The sequence below is a fragment of the Dama dama genome, chromosome 31 (genome assembly GCF_033118175.1).
Source record: "Dama dama isolate Ldn47 chromosome 31, ASM3311817v1, whole genome shotgun sequence".
Classification (NCBI taxonomy): domain Eukaryota; kingdom Metazoa; phylum Chordata; class Mammalia; order Artiodactyla; family Cervidae; genus Dama; species Dama dama.
The window spans coordinates 37,653,431-37,677,787 of record NC_083711.1 but is presented as its reverse complement, the minus strand read 5'-3'; positions in this window follow the sequence as shown (position 1 = coordinate 37,677,787).

The following is a 24,357-nucleotide window of genomic DNA, read 5'->3' as shown; positions in this document are numbered from 1 at the left end:
ATAGCAAAATATATATATATATATATATATATATGTATTATTTATAGCATATTTATCCACAAACTCCATTCCCTATTGTTAGAAGACCTTCTCAACACCTCTAGACAGGTAGCAAACCATAACCTGATAAAAATCAAGCCATTTATGGATTCAGAAAGCCACCTTATTACTTTCCATTATGAGACTATTTTCTTTCAAACCTTAGGGCATAGAAAACAAGTTACTGTTTGAAAAGTTGACAATTTTGGCTCTATTAAGGTAGAAACAGCTACCTTTGAACATGTGGATGAATAATAAAATCTCTTCATACCTGATACTGGAAGGTAGAGGAAGGAGCTTGACAAAACATATTTTTATTATATGAACAAAGAAAGTAGTTTGACAACACTGAAAGCTATGATTAGAAATTAGTATTCCCATTTAAAGATTCAAAGTGTTCTACATAATATTCTGTATCTTGGAATCTTCTTAGGTATTAGAGCTTGAAATGTGCCTTGAGGAAAACAAATTCACAAATGTTACTCATAAAGAAAATTGTTCCTACTAGTACACTTACAAACAGAGAGGTGTAAATAACTCAGATAAGTTAAAATGAATAAACAGTCACATTTTATGTAATATTTTGAAATAATGCAATGAGTCTTAAATTTTGTCATGATAAGCCATATATCAAATTTGAGATAATATGGACACTGGTCTTTCTGCCTATAACCTAGGCAGATTTGTCTTTTGTTTTGTTTTTTAAATGGGAGCCAAGCAATCCACTAGTAAGTACTTTCCATGTTCTGAAAGTTGTTCTCAGGGCTTTACCTATGTCATTTTATCTAGCTCTCACAAATGAAGAAATCTGTGGCTCAGTGAGATTACAGAACATGCCAGAGAAATACTGAGTAAATTCAGATTTCAAGCTCTTTCAGTGGATACTACAAACATTTTGTATTGGCTTGAGAGAGCAAATTATTAAATTTCAGGAATTTGGTTGGCTTATCAAAAACAAAAATTATTAAAATTAAACATTAAAAGTGACATTTGCAGCTCAGAATTCAGTGGTGACACCTTAGTAGCTAACCACAGAAACTGATAAATATTATAAATCATGACTTTACATATATTTTGTTGATTGTCTAAACTCTATACTTAAAAAGAGTAATGGAGATTTAATAATGCCTATCACATTTTAGAAATCTCTGTAGCTATTACATAGTGAATAGCATGAAAAGATTGAGAATATGTTCTTATAGTATTCAAAAACCATTGTCCAAGTGAGCAAGAAGTCACTGATATCATTGACTAATGCTTGCAGTTCCAAGATATGTCTGCTTTGTTTCACTGATGCCTTTCTATTAACGTGAATGAAAATATCAGCCATGATTTTTAGCAGAAGTCTGCTTTTTTATAAACTGCCACCATGCTGTGGCTATGGGCTGAAGATTTAGGCAAAAATTAACAGATTCTATGAGAAAAAAATGGTCCATAAGCATTTTTCAGTGAATAACATACATTTAATCATTTTCTGAAAATAGTGTTACACATCCTTCTTTTCAATAAATTTGTAGTAATATCATGTAATTAGACACACACACATACTTTTTCCAGAGAGCCAATTGTTTAAAACATCACTTGTTTTCTCTCAAAAATGGTATTTCACACAATGCTATAGTGTTCCACTTCAAAATAAATGTAATATAATTAGCCCACCCAATGTGAATGGTACTGAGGAACATAGACTAGAATTTTAAGTTGGCCTAATAAACAGAAAACAAATGGTCATTAATTCATACACGGCATCCACACATCAAAATTGGTTGAGAAGTCATGATGTTGGATGCAGAGAAAACCAGTTTTGTCACATTCTGGACTAGCTACAGCATATCTGGCTACAGTCCTTTCAAAAGCTGTAGCCTTAGCATGTGTGTTCAACATTAGCATGTGAACTTATGGTCAGCTATGAAGCTACACAGATCTGCTAGCACAAATTAAGTTAAAAAAAAAAAAACAACAACAACTGATTGGAGAGAATCAATAGTTCCTAGATGAACTACAGGAATATAGTCTGAGAAGGAAGCCCAAAGAAGAATCAAAGGAGAATGAGCTCAAGCAAAATTTCTGCCTATTTCACTAGGTGAGTGAAATATGTCCCAAAGGAAAAAGGAAAGAAGTAATTTTACCACCAGTGTTGTAACAAGTATAAGATTTTCCCCATATAGTTGAACTGGAGATGTGTGTGTGCTATAATGTCCAGCTCTTTGCAACCCCAAGAACTGTAGATCACCAGGCTCCTGTGTGCACAGGATTTACCAGGCAAGAAAAGTGGAGTGTGTTATCATTTCTTACTCCAAGGGATCTTCCCCACCCAGGAATCAAACCAGAATCTCCTGTGTCCCCTACATTGGCAGGTGGATTCTTTACCACTAGCACCACGTAGGAAGCCTGAGAAGTTGAACTGGACACTATGAAAAAGTAGTGTTTTAATCCATTATGTGACATAAAGCATTAGGAAAGCAATAGCACATGGAAGAAACGCATTAAAATGAAGAGAAATTCCTTCAACACCATTTCCCTATAATCAGTATGTTTGGATTGGGAAAAAGGATGCATGTAGCTTAAATGTCAATTTTAGGTTTGCTGTTGATTTTGAATACACAGAGCACATGTGTGGAACTCAGAAGATAGGACTAGAGAATGAATATGAAAATCTGTGCTGAGCTTTCAACACAACAAAACACACCTGCTATAATTTTCTCCCAACTATGTTTAGAAAAAGGGAGCTAAGAAAAGTCAGGCACATTAGCATATGCTTTAATAATGACAGAGGACAGAAAGCTTATAGAAATCCTTAACTCCCATTTTCCTTCCATATCCCCCCCACCAGAATGAACTTGAAATTGGAAGTGAGTGAAAAATTTTAAAAGTCAGGGGATATTATAAGAGAGCTAGCAGATATACCAATAAATAAATAGTTTGAATGCATTTAAATATCTAGAAAGTTATATTCACTATTATGTATTTTTAGAAAGAAAATAGTTGCAGATATGAATGAAGAGACACTATTTTCAATTTTTTGAAATCTCAGAAAAACGTAAAGTTCAAAAGATTAGGGATGCTAAAGTTTCTAATTTTCAAAGTGGACAAATGATGACCATTACACATTAGAAGAGCCTGATCCTGATGTCATTACTGGGAAAAATTCTGATTGGATTTCTCTCTCTCTCTTTTTTTTTTTTTTTTATTTGGCTATGCTGGGTCTTCATTGCTCTACACCGGCTACTGTCTCTGGGGTTACTCTCTACTTGCTGAGTGTGGGTTTCTCATTGCACTGGCTTCTCTTCTAGCAGAGCATGGGCTCTAGAGCTGAGGGCTTCAGTGGTTGTGGCTCACAGACGTATATGCCCCACAGAGTGTGGAGTCTTCCCAGACCAGAGATTGAATGTGAGTCCCCTGCATCAGTAGGCAAATTCTTAACCAATGGATCACTGGGGAGGGCCTGGATTTTAAATATATGTTTCCTTTTAGAGAAAAATACACTTCAATAATATGCTAATGTCTAAGAGCATTGACACTGGCGTCAGGGAGATCTGAATTTAAATTCTGCACTGCTGCTTACTAGCTATGTGATTGCAAAATAAAATTACCCCTCCAAATCTTATTTTCCTCAGTTTTAATATAAAGATTATGGTTATCCAAACATTGAATAATATAGCATGAATGAGCAAGATCAAGAAAATATTATATGTGAATCACTTGGTATGGTACCAAGTAAATAGTTAAAGGATTAAATTTCATTATTCATTCCAGATACATGGTTAATTCTCAAACAAGGAGGGGTTAGGAGTTCTGAGTGCAGTCAAAAATCTTTACTTTGTATCCATAGTTCCACAATTATGGATTCAACCAACCTTAGATTGTGTAATAGCATTGTATGTATTTACTGAAAATCATCCACGTATAAGTGAACCTGCATAGTTTAAACCCATATGATTCAAGAGTCAACTGTAGGTAGATAGATAGTAGATAAGATTAACAAAATAGATATTTATAGAGAGATCTTTATATATGTATATATAGAGATACTATATCTAAATAGGTCTATATATATACACATACACCTATGCATATGTATTAAATATACATGTGTGTATATATATCCTTATATATATGTATATATAGATCATGACATCACATAACTATAAAGGTGAAAAATAATAATTATCTTCTGAGATAATATGATTTAACACATATACATGTTTTTTATCTTCATTTTCTGAAAATGTTTGTGTAGGGTTTATTTTTTCTATTTAAATAGATGTGGCAACTCAGAGGAGGAAAATGGGAGGGGCATTTGTGTGCTAGAAAATTCCCTGGACATCAGGATGCTTCATTCACAGTTCTACATGTGTAAACTATGATTTTTCATAGGCTATTTAACTCTGAGTTTCAATTTCTATACTCTGGAAGGGAAATAATATTGCCTAACTCACGGGGTTCTTGTAAAAATAAATTTAGAGCCTTTATATAAAAGCACTTTTTATACTAGGGAACTATTTAAATAAAATATATAATTAATCTTGGTTTTATTATGGATTTTTTCCAAGGAAATATAATAAATTCAGTTTCATTGAATAAACAGGCTTTAATACCATTAAATAAAGAATCCATATCAATATAGTCTGATCAGTCCTTGCTTTAGCATATTTAATCAAATATTTGACTAGAGTCGGAAAAGATGCAATCATTAAGAGTCTAGACTGCTGGGTGCCAGAATTAAGATTCAAAACCATCTCAAGTATTGATAGGAAATTATGATACATAACAAGAATAAAATGAGAATTGTTAAACTGGGTTAAAATGCTTGATATGTCATTTTAGTAAAAAAATAAATTGTGTCTAGCTTGAATATATGAAGCTTGATTTCATCAAAATCATATTAGGATTAGTATTCTAGCTCTAAAACCAAATTCATGGTTAAGAGATATTTAAATTGCCAAAGATGCTTGTCTGTTTTATTCTTTTGCTTTCAATTTATTTATTTTTAATTGGAGGATAGTTGCTTTACAATATGTGGTGGTTTCTGCCATATGTCAACATGAATCAGCCACAGGTATACATATGTCCCCTCCCTCTAGAACATCCCTCCCACCTCTTAGACCATTGCATCCGTCTAGGTTTTCACAGAGCACCAGATTTGAGCTGTGTCATTTAGTAAATTTCCACTGGCTATCTAATTTTCCATATGGTAATGTATGTTTCATTGCTACTCTCTCAAATCATGTATGTTCTTCCGTATGTTAAGTAATATAATGTGATCCTTAAAAATTCTTTCTTTAAATATCACTCCAAATTATCACAGTTGTTAGTAGATACGTGATAAGTGAAACACTAGACTGAATATGTAAACACTCAGTCACTATCAACTTATAAAAAACAATTAGAATATTCACTGAAGGACATTGAAAAACTATTCATAAAAGTTACTAACGCAAGATGAAAAAAAGGATAAAAAATGATTAGTACACTGATCCACAAAAAAGAAAAAAGAAAACTGAAAGTGTTAGTCATTCAGTCATGTCTGAGCTCTTTGTGACCCCGTAGAGTGCAGTCCGCCAGGCTGCTCTGTCCATGGAATTCTCCAGGTAAGAATACTGGAATGGGCAGTTATTCCCTTCTCCGGAGGATCTTCCAGACCTGGGAATTGAACCCAGGTCTCCTTCAGCACAGGCAGATTCTTTACTATCTGAGCTGCCAAGGAAGCCCCAAAAGAGGAGATGCTATGTTTAAATTGAGTAAAAAATGGGCAGAATTACTATTAACACTGAACAAAAATGTTTACCAAGAGGGAAAAGTAGAGGATGTTAGGGATGATAGAAAAGGACAATAGTAAAGGAAAACAAAGAAGTATTTTCTCCATCAGAAACAAAAATGTCAAAACTGTTTTTTTTTTTCCCCCAGTGTTGTTCAAAGTGGAGTCCATGGGCTATCTACTATAAACCTGTCAGATTTATGAGAACCTACTGCAAACTCCACTGGTTAGAGATATCCTCTTAGATTCATCTTAAGACCTGTGATCCATAATCACGGTATCACCAGACGCAGCAATTTGTTAGTAGCTATAGCTGAAAAACTAGTTTGTCAACAGCTTATTCATTAAATTATTTAAAGGATATTTGATACTATATTTATTACTGTATTTACTTGGTTGCTTGACTGGGAGAAGAAAAGGTAAAATGAATATGTGCTTCATGCTGTTGTTTCAGTTGAGTCACTCCGTGCGACCCTATGGGCTGATGTCCTCCAGGCTCCTCTGTCCATGGGATTCTCCAGGCAAGAATACTGGAGTGGGTTGCCATGCCCTCCCCCAGGGGATCTACCCAACCCAGGGAGCCAACACATGTCTCTTACATCTACCTGCATTGGCAGGCAGGTTCTTTACCACTAGAATCACCTGGGAAGCCCAAAATAGTATAGTGGAAATTGCACACAACCTGGGATCATCCTGACCAAGTGAATTTCATGGTGAAAGTGAAAGTGTTAGTTGCTCAGTCATGTCCAACTCTTGCAATCTGATGGCCTGTAGCCCACCAGACTCTTTGGTCCATGGAATTCTCCAGGCGAGAATACTGGAGTGGGCAGGATGGTGCAAAGTGAATGACTTCTGAGACCGACTTCAAATGCCACTTATTACTTAGGGATTTTAATGCAATCAGTGTATTTTAGGTATGCCATTAAAATACCTACAATTATTTATAAATGCAAAGAAAGCCATTAGCTTTCACATTTAGTGAAAGTCTTAGCTTTCACACTTCTGAAATGTGTTTTGTTATATTGAGGATTTTTCCATTTTCTTTTTTACAAAACTTAAATTTCCAAAGACAAAGATGGTGTAAAAAAGCAACGGAACAATATTTGGTTTGGTAAGTGTTTCTAGTGTTTGTAATAATAATCAATGTAATAATAATTATTGCCTGAAAACTTTGGCTTTTATTATTTATAAATTATCAAATCAAACTAAAATGATTGACCTAGTATAATCACATATATTTATGCCAAACTAATTTTAATCATTTTTTCATATTCATTGTTGTGATTACATGGATTGTTGTGTTCTGCTGAATTGTGGAACATTATTCATTTCAGAAAAATAATATTTAAAATTTGTTGAAGCAAAATGAATTTTTGAAGAGGCAAGCTAACTGAGGAAGGAGTTTCTACTTCTCTGTTCTAAATAGTGCTCAAGTGGCTTTAAGAGGTCACTCATCTTCAGAAGATGACTGACCCTGCAGATTGTGTCTGAACTAGGAAACACTGGCACAATGATTTTGGAATGAGCCAAGTTCTCAAAACACAATTATATGTTATTATTTTTTTCATCTTATGTTAGGCCCATAATCAGATTGGAAATCTATAGTCATGATAATAGAGCACTGAGACAATTGTCCATATCATTCAAGCCAAAGAAATACTTTGATTTGAAATTCTGTACTTAAATGATTGAGGCCAAAGTGCTCCTTTGGTTTGAATGATTTGGATAATTGTTTCAGTTCTCCACTTCATCTTGCTTGTGTAATATAAATTGCTCAAAAGCAAATGTATGAGGTACCATATTCATTCAGTTCAGTGAAAATATGTACACATTTTGTGGCATATAAAGTTTGTAAATGTTTGAAAGAAAATAGAACTGAAAACTATTGAAGGTATCATTTACATATTTTCAATACCTCCTTTACAGAAAATAAATTACAGTATGCAGGCTCACACATGTTCACTAAATTGCATTTTAGTGTAGCTATTTATCACTAAACTATTTCTGAAAATTAAGCAACTCAAAATTGGATCATCACAAATGATGAAAAAAGAAACCAATAAAAATCTTCTAAGCTAAACATGATTAAGAACAAAACATAAATTCACTTAGTGTCCACAGTTACCAGAGTAAAATGTTCATAAGCTTCAGAAACAGAGTAAGTGAAGAAACAATAGCCCTGTTGTTGCGTGCTCCATGCTATTGGCTTTGCTGTATTTTGTTGCCATGTATTATGACTGCTATGTACTAAATGATAAGTGGAAGCCAACTACACTTCCCAAAGTGGATCACTGTACTTGTTTTAGCTTCCCTTTGTAAAACCTAAGGTCTGATCTGTGCCGCAAGCACAAAGGCAATCAATGCTGATGAATGACCAGAAGTGATTTCTTTTTTTCAGTCCTCGAAGAATAGAAAGTTTCCATTATCTCGTTCAACATCTTCACTCTATCAATCTGACAAGGGCAGGCAGTTGCACACTTCACTGCTTTCACTTTGGAACAGTAGTCTACTTATCTATATGTTTCTAAAATGAAAGAAAAATGAAAAATAATTAAGTCTGGAGAAAACTTCCTGCTTGTTCATGTAAAAATGCTGCCTTTCATTCTTCTTTTAATTGTTGCTCAGTTTTATTTGGAACATAATCACTTAAAAGAAAGTGGCAGAAAAAAATATAGACATAGAGCCCAATTTTTAACGTGTTAGGTAAAATAAATCAAGTTTTGCCTGTTGGAAAGGAAAAAAAAAACAAACTTTACCTTCTGTACCTTTTCTGATTCTAATGGATATGGTGCTTTTGTTCACTTTTCAAGGATTGGATAGCATCTTGGCATCCTCCTGAGGCTTTGTTCTGGCAACCTGGCAGCTTAGAAAGTCACCCAATATGCACATATTGATACTGGGTGACTTTTTTCCCCCCTTCTTTTGTGAGTATTGTCTATCTCTATGGAGCAGAAGAGCACGTTGGAAAAAAGGCAAGGTGTGAACCAGCCTCTCTTTGGCAGCTAGTCAGTAGGCTTTTGAGAAGAAAAGCATCCAAGGTAACAGCAGAAGATATCAGAAGGAAACTTTTTAGAACAAAAAAATGGGGAAAACCATGGAAATTTCCTGGACATTAATTATCAGAAATGGCCACTTACATTTTTTCCTCTGCCAGAACTTTTCTTAACGCTGCAAAGACAGTCTTCTAGTATGCTCAGAGCACATTCTTTGCAAGAGCAAGGTCGAACCTCAAAATATGCTGAATAATTGGCCATGCACACAAACTTGGCTGCTCACTTTGGCCATGTTGCCTCTTACACAAGCAATGAACTCTGGGGAATCTGAATTCATGCCACAAAGAAAGATAATCCTTCTTTCCGTATTCTCTCCTGTACTTTGTATGCTTTCATATATATTTCTGATAACTGCCCCTGTGGAATAAAGATCCTTTTGAAATGAAAGAAGCTGCTCAGGTTTAAAGAAAAGAGAAGTATATGACGGCAAATTATCCGAATTACAATCTGAAATATGTCACTGACTACATGTTTGTACAATATCAGTGATATGACTTTTTATTTTATTTTGGTTAGTGTTAATACACACACACACATATAAGGTGTATATGGGTATATGGATTTATATATATTTGGATTTTGTAAAAATTGAGAAGGAAAAAATCATAAAAATAGGAGATTAGCAGAATTTAATTCCCATCTCCTACATAACACTGGTGAGGGAGAAATAGCCAGGGGTACCACATCTCCTCCTGGGAATGGCTACCCACTCTAGTAATCTTTCCTGGGGAACTCCATGGACAGTAGAACCTGGCAGGCTGTAGTCCAGGGCGGGTCACAAAGAGTCAGACATGACTGAGCATCTAACACCACATCTCTAGGAAGTAACTATGATACTCCAGATAATAATCCTGGGGTGGGACACTAACCAGCCAATGAACATTCTGAGTGTTAACTTTCTCTTATGGCTGTGAAAACACTTTTTTTTTTTTTTTCCAAAGTTCTATTTTCAACACTGTTGATAATACTTTTACCTTCAAAACTTAACAAATAGACCAAAGAAAAATAGACAGACCCTATTAGAGGGAGTAAATCAGTGACTGATTTTTGCCATTTTAATCTGTCTCTTCTTGAGCTATATTATCAGTTCAGTTGTGTACACTTATGCTATCTTAAATCGATTATATTAATGCAGGTGTTTTTTTAAGAAAAAGTGGAATATCCTTTTATGCATACACATATAGCTATTAATATATGTAAAATAGATTTGCCTCACAGATAAGAACAGATAATAGTATTTTGAGGTTTTTTTCACCATGTATCAGTAAAAGCATTCTCCTGTATTAGCACTTTGTATATGCTTTGGGGTGAGATATAAAAACATGGCTTACAAATACAATTAATAGGGTAGTTAAAAGCAGGCATTTGAATGGATTTCATAAGATACTTAACCTACCTGTTCCTCAGTTTCCTAATTGGTAAAATGGGACAAAGCAATTGTGCTTATCCACCCAGAGATATTAGGTAAATGAAAGGTTAATATCTTTAAAATGGCCAAGAGTGCCTGGCATATAGTGAACCCACTAAAAATATTGGCAAAATTTATTTTCAAAAGACCATTTTTAGTAAATCTTGACAAAAAAAATCATATTTATTTTTCCAAGAAGTAAGTAGCAGAATAAAATCAAAGTCAAACCACAGAAAGTAAATACAACTCTTTTTACAATGTGGTGAAATACCACAAAATCAGAAAAGCAATAGAGTAACCAAAACTGTTATAAAGGGAAAGAGTGCACTAAATATGCACTTAAGCTCTTGCTATAATTGTAATGAGCCTTTATAATTTTGACCCTTGGTGTTAATCAAAATTAGACTTTGTGAGCAGTTAAAGGACTTGTAAATAATGAGATTTCTGAAAGAGGGAAGATACCAATAACAGTGATTTCTAAAGTTCAACAATTTACTTTTGGCTGGGTAGAAATAGTTTATAGCGTTCTGTAGAAAGTCAATATCCAAAAATTCATTTTCTATTGGTTTAGCTTAGGCCTTTGGCTTCAGAGTTACAGCTTTCTGAATAGGAGCTCTTGCTTAGTTTCCACAGGTGCATCTTCCCTGTAGATTTATATGCCTCATAAAAGCTTTATATCACTCATAAATGCAGACTTTCAATCCTACAGGTACTGCTGATCTGGAAGTTTTATTTTATCTTTCAGGCTGATGAAAGTGACACATCCTTGTTGGGAAATGCTACTATGAATAACAGAGCAATGGAATAAAAATGGAAGAGAGTGATCCTGATGGAAAAAAAGAAAAGAAAAGCTGGGAGAGAAACTGTGAAGTAGAAGTCCACAGGGAGAGTGGGAACTTTTAACTGGGAGCTCTAGGGGAAGAACACATCATAGAGAGAACCTGAAGAAGGAACAGTGTGTGCTGCCGCCTGAGAAAGCAGGAGTGAGGAAATGGGGAAAGGATCTAGCTGGAAATATGCAGTATACTTGGACTTCCTTACAGTAATGTGTATTTATCTCAGGATACTCTAGGCACTTTCATATTTCAAGATAATGGAATTCAGAGTTTTGTTACATGGGGTGGGGATTTTCAAAATACCTTAAAAACAAACTTCTCTAGAAACATAGATATAATATTAGTAAATGTTTATTACACATGTGATGAAATAGAAACAGCATGAATGCTATTTCTCTGTGTAGAGAATTAGGATTAGAAGTAGGGGAAGACTAAAAGAAGAAACTGGATAAGGACTTATTTTTATAGTCCAGCAAGAACTAAAGGCTGTCATGGGTGCTGGTGGGGAGATATGGCAAAAGACTGAGACATATTTTGAATGTGAAATGATGTACATAATGTTAAATGCATACCAGAACTTTTCTAAAAGTTTTGCATACATCCATTTACTTCTCAAGAGGATCCAATAAAGTAGGTACTACTATTATCCCCTCACTTACAGAAAAGAAAATTTCTTAGCCTTTGTAGAAGGGCTAAGGTAAGTCTACTAGTTATGACATAATGGAGCTATGATTTCTGGACCTTTGTGTATGACTGTGCTGGCCCTTCATTTCAGGTGGAAGTGGTTTCATTGGGGCTGAAAACTAGTTCATGCTCCATTAATCAAGTCATGGATTATTTACCACCTAAAGGAACAAATTTCCCTGGTGGCTCAGATGGCAAAGCACCTGTCTACAATGCAGGTGACCTGGGCTCAATCCTTGGGTGGGGAAGATCTCTTGGAGAAGGAAATGGCAACCCACTCCAGTATTCTTGACTGGAAAATCCCATGGATGGAGGAGCCTGATAGGCTACAGTCCATGGGGTCGCAAAGAGTCGGACACAACTGAGCGACTTCACTTCACTTAAAAGAACAAAGCTTCTGATTTGTTTGAAGGTTTCTCCTGGGTTAATAACAATCTTACAGGATTTGGATCCAGGCACTCAGATAAGACCTCTATTTTAATGATCAAGCTAAATACATTATATATGGGGAATAAAGGTATATGAGGAATCAAATGTGATTCCTAAGTTTCTCTTTTAAACAATAGGACACATGTTGGTACTATGTACTGTTAGCTGGGAATAATTTACAATTTGGGTGTGATTATTGTGTTAATAATGGACATGAATTTAAGTAAACTCTGGGAAATAGTGGAGGACAGAGGAGCCTGGCAGTCTAACAGTCCACGGGAGTGCAACAAGTTGGACTTTAATTAGCAACTGAACAATAACATTAAGTTGCATATTATGCAAATTAAGACATATACTTGTATCAGATGTAATATGATTTAATTCCATGTTTACTAAACCTAGTAGGGTAGGAAAGGTGTCTTCATCCCTCACAAACTTTCAGTCTCAGAGAATGACTTGCATGAATCATATCAACAGTTCTGGCTCCTGGGTGAGACCAACCATTGGGAAGCACTGACAGGAAATAGGAAGGAGGGAAGCAGGAACTTTAGGACATTTATTTGCTCCGTTGGCCACATCCCTCAACCAGAAAATCAGAGTTCCTTCCAAGCAGCCTTTTCTATACAACTTCCTCTCTCTTTTTATCTTGTTGTGTTTAGTCACAAAGTTGTGTTCAATTCTTGTATGACCCCTCAGACTGTAGCTTGCCAGGTTTCTCTGTCCGTGGGATTTTCCAGGCAAGAATACCGGAGGGGTTTCCTTCTCCAAGTATCTTCCCAACCCAGCGATCAAACCCAGGTTTCCTGCATTGCAGGCAGATTTCTTTACCACTGAGTCACTTGGAAAGCTCCCTTTCTTTTTATTCCATTCCACAAACTGTGCCTCCTCTAGCCCTTTGGGATATAGGGATGGTCAGAACCTCCTATTGTTACTAACAATATACAGCACTATATTTCTGGTCTTCCCACATTTATAAATGGACACTTTATTAAATTATCCTTAAACACAATTTAATTACTTACATTATCCAATCTCTTTCTTGACAGGACTCTGACCCATGTAGTATTGTACTGACCCAACTTACATCTAAGGAAACTGGAGGCCACAAAGTTAGTAAGTTAAAAAAAAATTAAAAAAAAAAAAACCAAAGTTGGTAAGTTCAATTCAGTTTGACAAGTACATGATTCTCAGCCTCAAAGAGAAGGAAGCAGTAAACTTTGAAGACTTAAGAAAAAAGTTTTACAGGGGATCTTAAAAGTTCTAGGATTTCATGCGTTCAACAAACGGAAAAGGCATTATAACCAAAGAGCATCCTGTGCAAAAGCAGGGAAGAATAAGCTAAAGGAAGACTGAGGGGACTACAAATAGATCTTTGATGCTGCCTTGCAGGGAACCAGGAACGGTGAAAAGTGAACTTGTAAAGGTATCCAGAGACTAGATAACAAGAGGGAGGAAAAGGGGTGGCCATCAACAAAGGAAACTACAGGATTTTACCAGGCACATAAGCCTGAGTGAGTAGAAAATTTAACTTGATTTTGCAAAGCCTGATCATAATCACACAATAACTTTGATTTTAAAGATAGTAATATGTACGCCCACATTTGCATACATTTCCTCTGCAATCATGCATCTATTGTATACATATTGATAGGCCATACTGCAGTTAAGTATCTCTGTACTAAGTGAAAACTACATATTCTGCTGGTGTTACCTAAAGCCCAAATAGTTTTAAAGTTAAGGAGCCAAATTTTACACGTAGAGTGGCACACTTTAGAAAATACTGTCTTTTGGTTTTTTGTTTAATTTAGTTTTTACTGGAAGGTATATACTGTAGTCTTCATTGGGAGTTAAACTTTGTGACTGTATTGGGAAAAAAAAACATTATCTTAATACATGGGCTTGTACAAAAATCTCAAATTCGCACAATTTTGTTTAACAGCATTTGTACCTAATTACTAGGTTATTCAATTAGGTGACATGATTTGTCTTTTTGAGGAGTCTGATTTTGAAAACTACTTCATGGTCAGAAGAAAAGGCCAATAGTAGAGCAGATAATGTGGAGTGTAGATGAATTTTTTACAAAAAAGATAAAATTAGCTTCAATGATAGACATGAAGAGGATGGGTCCTGCAGTTGGATTTCTTGAAACAGAACAGTATTTTACCCTCTGTGTCTGTTTCTCTAATTAAAAGATGACAATAATAGCATCTGCTTCAGTGTATGTGAAGATAATCTGGAGAATAATATAATGAAGCACTAAGAATAATAATTGATAGATGGTGAGCACCATGCAAGCACTATGTATTATGATTAAAGACATTAGTACATTACCTGTCATGTTCTAATAATATTAGTTATTTTAAACTAACAATAACTAAAATAAAAAAATTAATTCCACTTAGATGTAAAGCACAATGCTAGCAAATTCTAGAGAATATGGCACCCATTATTTGAATAAAATCTCACAACCAGCTTGTTCTCTCTTATCTATCCCTTCATTATTATCACAAAGTTACTTGGTGGTGTCAAGTGATCCTTTTGAGCTTTGGATTTTTCAAAGATGATGTATGAAATTCCACTTGTCTTTGAGTTTGTCTCAAAATAATTGGTGCCATATGTAGCCATAAGCAATTCAAATTATTTTATAGCATCTATGATAAACTGTATAAGCTGTTAAGTCATACCTGTCTTTTTTTAGTGGGTATAGAAGAAAAAAAAAATAATGTGATTTTGGGAGCTATGAATGGAACAAAGCTTGGCAACTTTCTCATTACGGGCTAATTTTCATTACTCTATCCCCTAAGTCTTATGAGAGTCCATGGGACATGCTGGCCTTGAGACAAGGTGATTAACAGTGTTAACATGACAAATTCTTGATATTATAGTGGAAAAGATTTTCCAATATGGAAAAAAATATATATATGAATTACAAGGAAAAGAAAAGGTCAATCATGTTGATTTGCCAATTCTTCCAACTTAGTAAGAGAATACTTTTTTCAAAAGTCCTCCTAAGGTCTCTCACAATTTCTTCTAGAGTTTAAGCACCTTTTATATAAAATAGTTGCTAATTATCTTTAAATATCAGAGAAGTAAAACTGCTATGTTTTACAAAATATGGCTTTTCTGTCTTTATTTGAGAGGATAAATATGTTGATTATTAGGGATGCAGGGATGTCCCAGAATATATACCTAGTACTGTGCATTTAACTTGATATATATCAACTAGTTGATTTCAGGCAATTTCTTTCATTCACAGAACATGTTACATTAAACCATTTGAAAATATTGTTTCTATAGTTCAAAATGGTTGAAGATTGACAATGTGATATGACTCTACCTAATATATGTGTGTATACTTCCTCAGTTTGCATAGCTGTGTACTGTTAGCCATATAATGATATTATCATTCATAGATCCTTACACTGATTTTGAAGTGTCTTTGAAAATCATTAGTACTTTTAGTCTTTATTTATATAGAGAAAAATAAAACAGTTTCTGTTTTTCTGAATAAAAAGTTAGCAGAACTTTTTCTGGCTGCTCACCAAATGCTGGTTTAAAGAAATAGAATAGTGTACCTTGAGCACACAATATTTTATTTCAATTTCATACTTACATATTGAATAAGAGTTTCTGATAATTCAAGTAAATTCCATTTCCTATCAACTTATAAGGGTAGGAGGTAGTTCAACTTTATTATTGGAGGCTTACTTAGATCAAGCCAGTGGAAAAACTTGACTAAAATATTCCTTAGTATTAGTGAATAAAATGATGCAAAATATACTTAACATATAATAAATATTTAGGCTTTATAAACTAAAATAAAAAGCAGAGGCATTACTTTGCCGCAAAGGTCCATCTGGGCAAAGCTATGGTTTTTCCAGTAGTCATCTATGGATGTGAGAGTTGGACTATGAAGAAACCTGAGCGCCTAAGAATTGATGCTTTTGAACTGTGGCATTAGAGAAGACTCTTGAGAGTACCTTGGACTGCGAGGAGATCCAACCAGTCCATCCTAAAGGAAATCAATCCTGAATATTCATTGGAAGGACTGATGCTGAAGCTGAAACTCCAGTACTTTTGGCCACCTGATGCAAAGAACTGACTCACTGGAAAAGACCCTGTTGCTGGGGAAGATTGAAGGCAGGAGAAGGGGATGACAGAGAATGGCATTACCGACTTGATGGACATGAGTTTGAGTAAACTCCGGGAGTTGGTGTTGGACTGGGAAAGCCTGGCGTGCTGCAGTCCATGCGGTTGCAAAGAGTCAGACATGACTGAGCAACTGAACTGATAAACTGAAATAATGATCAATGGTGAGTCTGTTAGTCGTTAAGTCGTGTCTGACTCTTTGTGACCCCATGAACTGTAGCCCACCAGACTCCTCTGTCCATGGAATTCTCAAGTCAAGAGTACTACAGTGGGTTGCCAGTCCCTTCTCCAGGGATCTTCCTGACCTAGGGATCAAACCCAGGTCTCCCACATTGAAGGCAGAGTCTTTACCATCTGCGCCACCAGGGAAGCCCCTGGTCTCTACTACTTACAATATATACTGGTGAATTAAAAATGTTCAGATGTAACAAGTTTGTTTCATTTATATTGTATTGTGGTATAGTCAATATGATCACTATAGAATTCATTAGAAATTTAATGAGGATCCTTTATAAAGATTTTCTATTTTTTTATGTTAAATTTCCTGTTGTAACAGAAAGTAAACTAAATGAGAACTAGAAATATTAACTCTGAATGTGTTGATCACAAATGTCTGTTTAATCCATTAAAATTTTTCTACACCTCTGAAAGGACTGAGCAAATGAGATTAGAAAATAAATTATGGCAAATAATAAATTTAAATTGTTGTATAGGCTGAAATTTATGGTATTGTCTTTGTATGTTTTATTCTATGTGAAAGTTTGCCTATAACATTAATTTGGTTTCAAATGAGTCATATATATATATATATATATATATATATATATATACATATATATAAATATATATGTATATATATAAATTCTTTTTTCCTCAGTGGACAAATGGAAGGTGCTCCAGCAATGCAAAAAAAAAAAAAAGTAATATAATGTTAGGTAAGCTAATATGGATAGTGTAAGTACTAAAACAACCATGATTTAATTATATATTTGAGCCATCAAATTCCCTATGTATTTTAAATTCTGGTATCTGTTTCTTCCCCCAATTGTTTGAAAGTGGTGAGGGCTGCTTTGCAAAAACATTATCTCAAGTAGATAGTTACTATTAATAAAATAAAATAAAATAGAAAGAAAGAAATGTTAGGAATATTCTGGGTGGGATGTAACCAGTAAGTTTTTATATTGTTATTAGCCCAAGACTACTGGAGTGGGTAGCCTATCCCTTCTCCAGTAGATCTTCCCAACCCAGGAATTGAATCAGGTGATTCTATACCAACTGAGATAACAGGGAGGACCATTGTTAGCCTAATCTTAAATATCTTAGAGGATAGCTAAATAGAAATAGCCAAGTTTGAAAAATTGTAAAAAATCAGAATCTGATCTAAGCATAAACCAAAAAATATCTGAATTTAGGAGAAGAAGACAATACCATATGAATATTCAATCTAATATAATTAAATAACCTACAAAAGAAAACATTAAATTGAATGATATAGAAAAATAATTTGATAACAAGTCTTTTTTTCTCACACTAATAATATAGCAAAGAATGTTCAATAATTATACTGCATCATAACAAAGATTAAAGAGGCATGGCAAATTTTTCTTAAAGCTAGATGATTGCTCCCCTGAAATTAAATATTTTTGTAAGATGTCCTTTTTATTATAGGGGACTGGAATGCAAAAGTAGGAAATCAAGAACACCTGGAGTAACAGGCAAATTTGGCCTTGGAGTACAGAATGAAGCAGGTCAAAGGCTAATAGAATCTTGCCAAAAGAATGCATTGCTCATAGCAAACATCCTCTTCCAACAACACAAGAGAAGACTCTACACCTGACGTCACCAGATGGTCAATGCTGAAATCAGACTGATGATTATATTCTTTGCAGCCAAAGACAGAGAAGTTCTTTACAGTCAGCAAAAAAAGACCGGGAGCGGACTGTGGCACAGACCATGAACTCCTTATTGCCAAATTCAGACTTAAATTGAAGAAAGTAGGGGAAATCACTAGACCATTCAAGTAGGACCTAAATCAAATCCCTTACAATTATACAGTGGAAGTGACAAATAGATTTAAGGGACTAGATATGATAGACAGAGTGCCTGATGAACTATGGATGGAGGTTCGTGACATTGTACAAGAGGCAGGGATCAAGACCATCCCCAAGGAAAAGAAATGCAAAAAGGCAAAATGGTTGTCTGAGGAGGCCTTACAAATAGCTGTGAAAAGAAGAGAAGCAAAAAGCAAAGGAGAAAAGGAAAGATATACTCATTTGAATGCAGAGTTCCAAAGAATAGCAAGGAGAGATACAAAAGTCTTCCTAAGTAATCAATGCAAAGAAATAGAGGGAAACAATAGAATGGGAAGTCTAGGAATCTCTTCAAGAACATTAGAGATACTAAGGGAACATTTCATGCAAAGATGGGCTCAATAAAGGACAGAATGTTATGGACCTAACAGAAGCAGAAGATATTAAGAAGAGGTGGCAAGAATACACAGAACTGTACAAAAAAGATCATCATGACCCAGATAATCACGACGGTGTGATCACCAGCCATTCCAGACATCCTGGAATGTGAAGTTAACTGGGCATTAGGAAACATCACTATGAACCAAAGCTAGTGGAGGTGATGAAATTCCAGTTGAGCTATTTCAAATCCTAAAAGACGATGCTGTGAAAGTGCTGCACTCAATATGCCAGCAAATTTGGAAAACTCAGCAGTGGCCACAGGACTGGAAAAGGTCAGTTTTCACTCCAATCCCCAAAAAAGGGAATGTCAAAGAATTCTCAAACTACCACACAATTGCACTAATCTCACACACTACTAAAGTAATTTTCAAATTTATGCAAGCCAGGCTTCAACAGTACATGAACTGTGATCTTCCAGATGTTCAAGCTGGATTTAGAAAAGGCAGAGGAACCAGAGAGCAAATTACCAACATCTTTTGGATCATCAAAAAAGCAAGAGAGTTCCAGAGAAACATCTATTTCTGCTTTATTGACAATGCCAAGCCTTTGACTATATGGACCAGAACAAACATTGGAACATCTGAAAGAAATGTGAATACCAGACCACCTGACCTGCCTCTTGAGAAGTCTGTATGCAGGTCAGGAAGCAACAGTTAGATCTGGATATGGAACATCAGACTGGTTTCAAATCAGGAAAGGAGTACATAAAGGCTGTATATTGTCACCCTGCTTATTTAACTTATATGCAGAGTACATCATGAGAAATCCTGGGCTGGATGAAGCACAAGCTGGAATCAAGGTAGCCGGGAGAATATAAATAACCTCAGATACACAGATGACACCACCTTAATGGCAGAAGTGAAGAGAAACTAAAGAACCTGAAAGAGGAGAGTGAAAAAGTTGGCTTAAAACTCAACATTAAGGAAACTAGGATCATGGCATCTGGTCTCATCACTTCATGGCAGATAGATGGGGAAACAGTAACGGATTTTATTTTTGGGGGGCTCCAAAATCACTGCACATGGGTGACTGAAGCCATGAAATTAAAATACGCTTACTCCTTGGAAGAAAAGTTATGACCAACCTAGATAGCATATTAAAAAGCAGAGACATTACTTTGCCAACAAAGTTCCGTCTGGTCAAAGCTGTGGTTTGTCCATTAGTCATCTATGGATGTGAGAGTTGGACTATAAAGAAAGCTGAACACAGAAGAATTGATGCTTTTGAATTGTGGTGTTGGAGAAGACTCTTGAGAGTCCCTTGAACTCCAAGGAGATCCTACCAGTCTATCCTAAAGGAGATCAGTCCTGAGTGTTCATTGGAAAGACTGATGGTGAAGCTGAAACTCCAATACTTTGGCCACCTGATGCAAAGAACTGACTCATTGGAAAAGAACCTGATGCTGGGAAAGATTGAGGGCAAAAGGAGAAGGGAATGACAGAGGATGAGATGGTTGGATGGCATCATTGACTCAATGGACATGAGTTTGAGTAAACTCCGGTAGTTGGCGTTCGACAAGGGAGGCGTGGCATGCTGCAGTCAGGGGGTCACAAAGAGTTGGATACAAACGAGCGACTGGACTGATACTGAATTAATTCTAAATTATTCCCTGCCCCCAAATGAGTTGCATACCTTTACCTGTTTTTATGTCCAGGTTAAATAAGCCTTCTCTATGATTGATCACACTATAATGAGAAAGTTCATTTACTCAATACACCTAAAAATGACATCAGATATTTTCATTTAGGTCAATGGATCATATGTCCATGAAAAATTTTATTTTTTTATTTATCATCCGACTACAGACAGTAAGTGATTTTATTCTGGGTATTGCTTCTATTCTATCCTTGATCCACTGCTGATATAATTTTTTTGTCCACCCATCTGTCACACTTATTTGAAGACAGTTAATATCCAAAATTATGACCTAACACAGTGGCATTCTCATAGGAGGCAGTTAATAAACATTCATGTAATGAATAAATATTTGTTAAATAAATATGAATGTGAATGGTGCAGGAGTTCATAGAGAGACATAAGAGAAAATTCAGAAAACAACTGTTCAGTGTACAACAGAAGAAAATTATTTTCATTTTGTTTGATCATAAAGTTGCAATTAATATTAAAAATTTGAAATAATATATTATGATATTTTAGATTTTTGCCACAAAATAGAATAGTCATAAACAAGCAGTTGTAAAATATGATAGATCGAGGAATTCTCAAGTGTTAAAGAAGAGGACACATCTTTTTAATATTATATAGATATGCACTTTTTTGTTGAATTGAACAGTTCTAATGAATAAAACCAAAGTTAAATAATTCGTATATATCAAGAATCTTATATTCATTCTACAAGAGACACTGAACTAGCATCTCTGTTATCCATCATTGTTTTATATTATAATATATGCTTAACAAGTACTTCTTGAATTGAAAATAATTTGAAATATATTTCCTTTCATTTTTAATTTTGCATTATGATAAAGGAAGAAATAGGTGGTTACATCAGCATCAGCAAAGATTTTGCAAATCTGACTTTGTCAAAATTAGAATAATATAAACATAATTTACACTATTCAAAGTAAATGATCTTTAAATTATTAGAAATTTGTATTTTAAGATTGGAGTTACTGACCTATTTTATAATTCCTAGAAAGATATTGCTATATCAAATATAAAAATATAATTTTGTATATTTAAGTTGCCTTATTTTAGAAAAAGGAAAATTCTTAGAATTATTTATATTTGCTCAATGTAAAAACAAATTCTAGTACTCCAAAAATCCTCTGTAAATTATGTCCTAATTCTTATTGTAGTTGAAACTCTTTATACTACACTTACAATAATTTCAGTTTAAATAGAAAAACATATTATTCATTCAAATATCTTGTTTCATACTTTGAGCAATTAATTCCCCATTCACTGATTTTGGAACAAGCATTTTATTTTCCTTTAGTATTTATAGGAAAATCTAATATAGCACAATACTCAATTTATTATAGATTTTTGGTGTATCAATTACACTAAAATTAATATAATTTAATGCTTTTATATCACTTCTCTATGCCATTTTCAGAATATGACAGAAGTTAATCATATTTTAGACATGACATTTATTTTATCATTCATAGTATGCAGTTCCAATTGTAATAACTAGCTCCTCATTATTAATTGTTATATCTTAACTATTTAAACTCAATTTCTTCATGTCAGGGAATAAAAGTTAGATCCTATTAAAATCAATATATCTTGTAGAAATTAAAATATAAGTTAAATTGATTTTTTAATAAATCAGTACATGTATAAAATACCAATAAAAATATAAAGAGTTATAGCAATACCATTTTTCTCTCACACAAACAAACAGCAATAAAAATACAAACAAATTTCATAACTCTAAAAGCAATTTAAAGTCAAAGTAACTTTGTCAGAAGTTTATTTTTTCTGAGTCTTTTACTGACTGAGAGTAATGAGCTGAACTCTTTGTTTTCCTTCACAATATAGTCTGACTAAATAACCACGTGTAGAGTCTGTTCAATCCCTCAAACTGTATTTTTGAAGGATGTTTATTAGAAATCTGGTTAGCCTCTTACAAATTCTGATTTGCTAATTATTGAAAAGAGTCTCATCTCACATCAGACAAGTTTATATTTTTCAGCTTTTCTGAGGATTATTTTTCATTTCAAATGTCAAAATTTAAATGACTCCTAATTTTAACTTGTATTACTTACTGTTATCAATGTTATTAAATACACATTAATTCCATGACAATTTTTAAAAATTTGAATAATAGTGTTTAAAACACACACACAAACAGACTAATCAAATCTATTTACACTACCAATCTTTAACCTTCTGGGTTGTGTAATGCAAATATAGAGGGAAAGCACAGACATTGTAATGAGATAAATGTGGATTTTAATTCTCTCATCAATACTTACTAGCTAGGTGACCTGTGACTTTTAGTTAATCATTATGAGTCTCCATTATTCACAGATAAGTTATTAACATCTCTCATGCTAGGCTCTTAGCAAAGAAACATTAACCCTTAAATGTTGATCAAAAGGTCAAGTCCAAGGGAGACCACTTAGAGGGGCAAATGTTTGGAAAGGTGGTGGGTGAAAAATAAACCCTCAGGCTGAATTCTCATTTAGCTGGGATCTAGTTGATTCTGCAACTGTTTTAGGGTTTTATTGCATGTTCTTGAATCCACAGAGTGCTGATCCAGATTTAAGCACGCTAGGATCATTTTTCCTTCATGGTTCACATGGCAACTTCATTATGGTTGCCAGGATTTCCCTAGTTACATCGAGTATTGTCTAGTTTTCCTGGCAAGACTCTTGCCTATAAAAAAAATGGTGTGGAAACAGCTACCTTATTGTACTTGAAACTAAAACTGCTTTCCAGGTATTATTTTTGTCTTTTGTAAAATAGATAAAAATAATAGGGATTTGGCCAATGTATATATTTGTGTGGGGGGGATCAAACTATACTATTTCCAGTCATCTTCAAAATTCCAATACTTGGCTACACTTTGTAAAGACTTATTAAAGCCTATTAAAGCCTATCAATATTTTTTCTATAGTCTTCAGAATTTTAACAAATTAATGTTTGGTAGCAGGATGGTGGCAAGTGTGGGAGTGAAGGACTTTTTCAACAAGTAAATATAATGGATTCAATGACCTCAGAAACCTCTGACATCCCTGAGGGTACTATAGAAACAGCTACTTAGGGATGGCAGTCTGCAGTGGAAAGAAACTAAATTGTATCTGAGGATTTCTACTTAGACTTTTGCTCTAAATCACAGCTTCAAAAATGAGAAATAATGGCTAATAAATAACTGTCAAATTGTTACAAACATAACACAAAGTATTCTGCAAAAGTTACATTTTGACATTTTTTGCAAAATTAATAAAAAAATCTAAAATAAAACTTTACAGTTTTATCTAATATTATTTAATGTATAGCTATCAAGGATAAACAGATAAAAATATCTGTATATTTGATTTAAATAAGTTGAACCAGAAGTTCAATCAATGCTTATTTTAAAACCTTTTACTGTGCAAGGTTTTGGCTGAGGTTTTACCTCTCTTTATTCAAAAGGACCCAAGGGAGACATTATCCTTCAGTCAAGTACACAGCCCTTGCATCTTGCTGAAATTTTTGCCACACTATTTGTTATAATAAACTAGAGACTGAAAAAGTGGTCAGCATGATTAGCCATGTAGCCAACCTTTTCATACACAAAATGATTTTTATACATATTTAAAAGGAAATCCATATTTAGAAGAGGAGATTTTTTTTAGCTATATAAAAGACGTTAGAGTCAGTGTAGAAAATATTACAGAATTTAGCTCTGACATCGAACAATATTCAATAACCACAGTCCATTTTTCTGTAAGATGTTATAGGAAGGGATAAACACTTTGATTGGAATTTACAAACTTAATTTCATAAGTTTTTTAATATAAATATTTGCTTATTAAATATTTAAACAAGAACAACAACAAAGAAGAGGATTAGATCT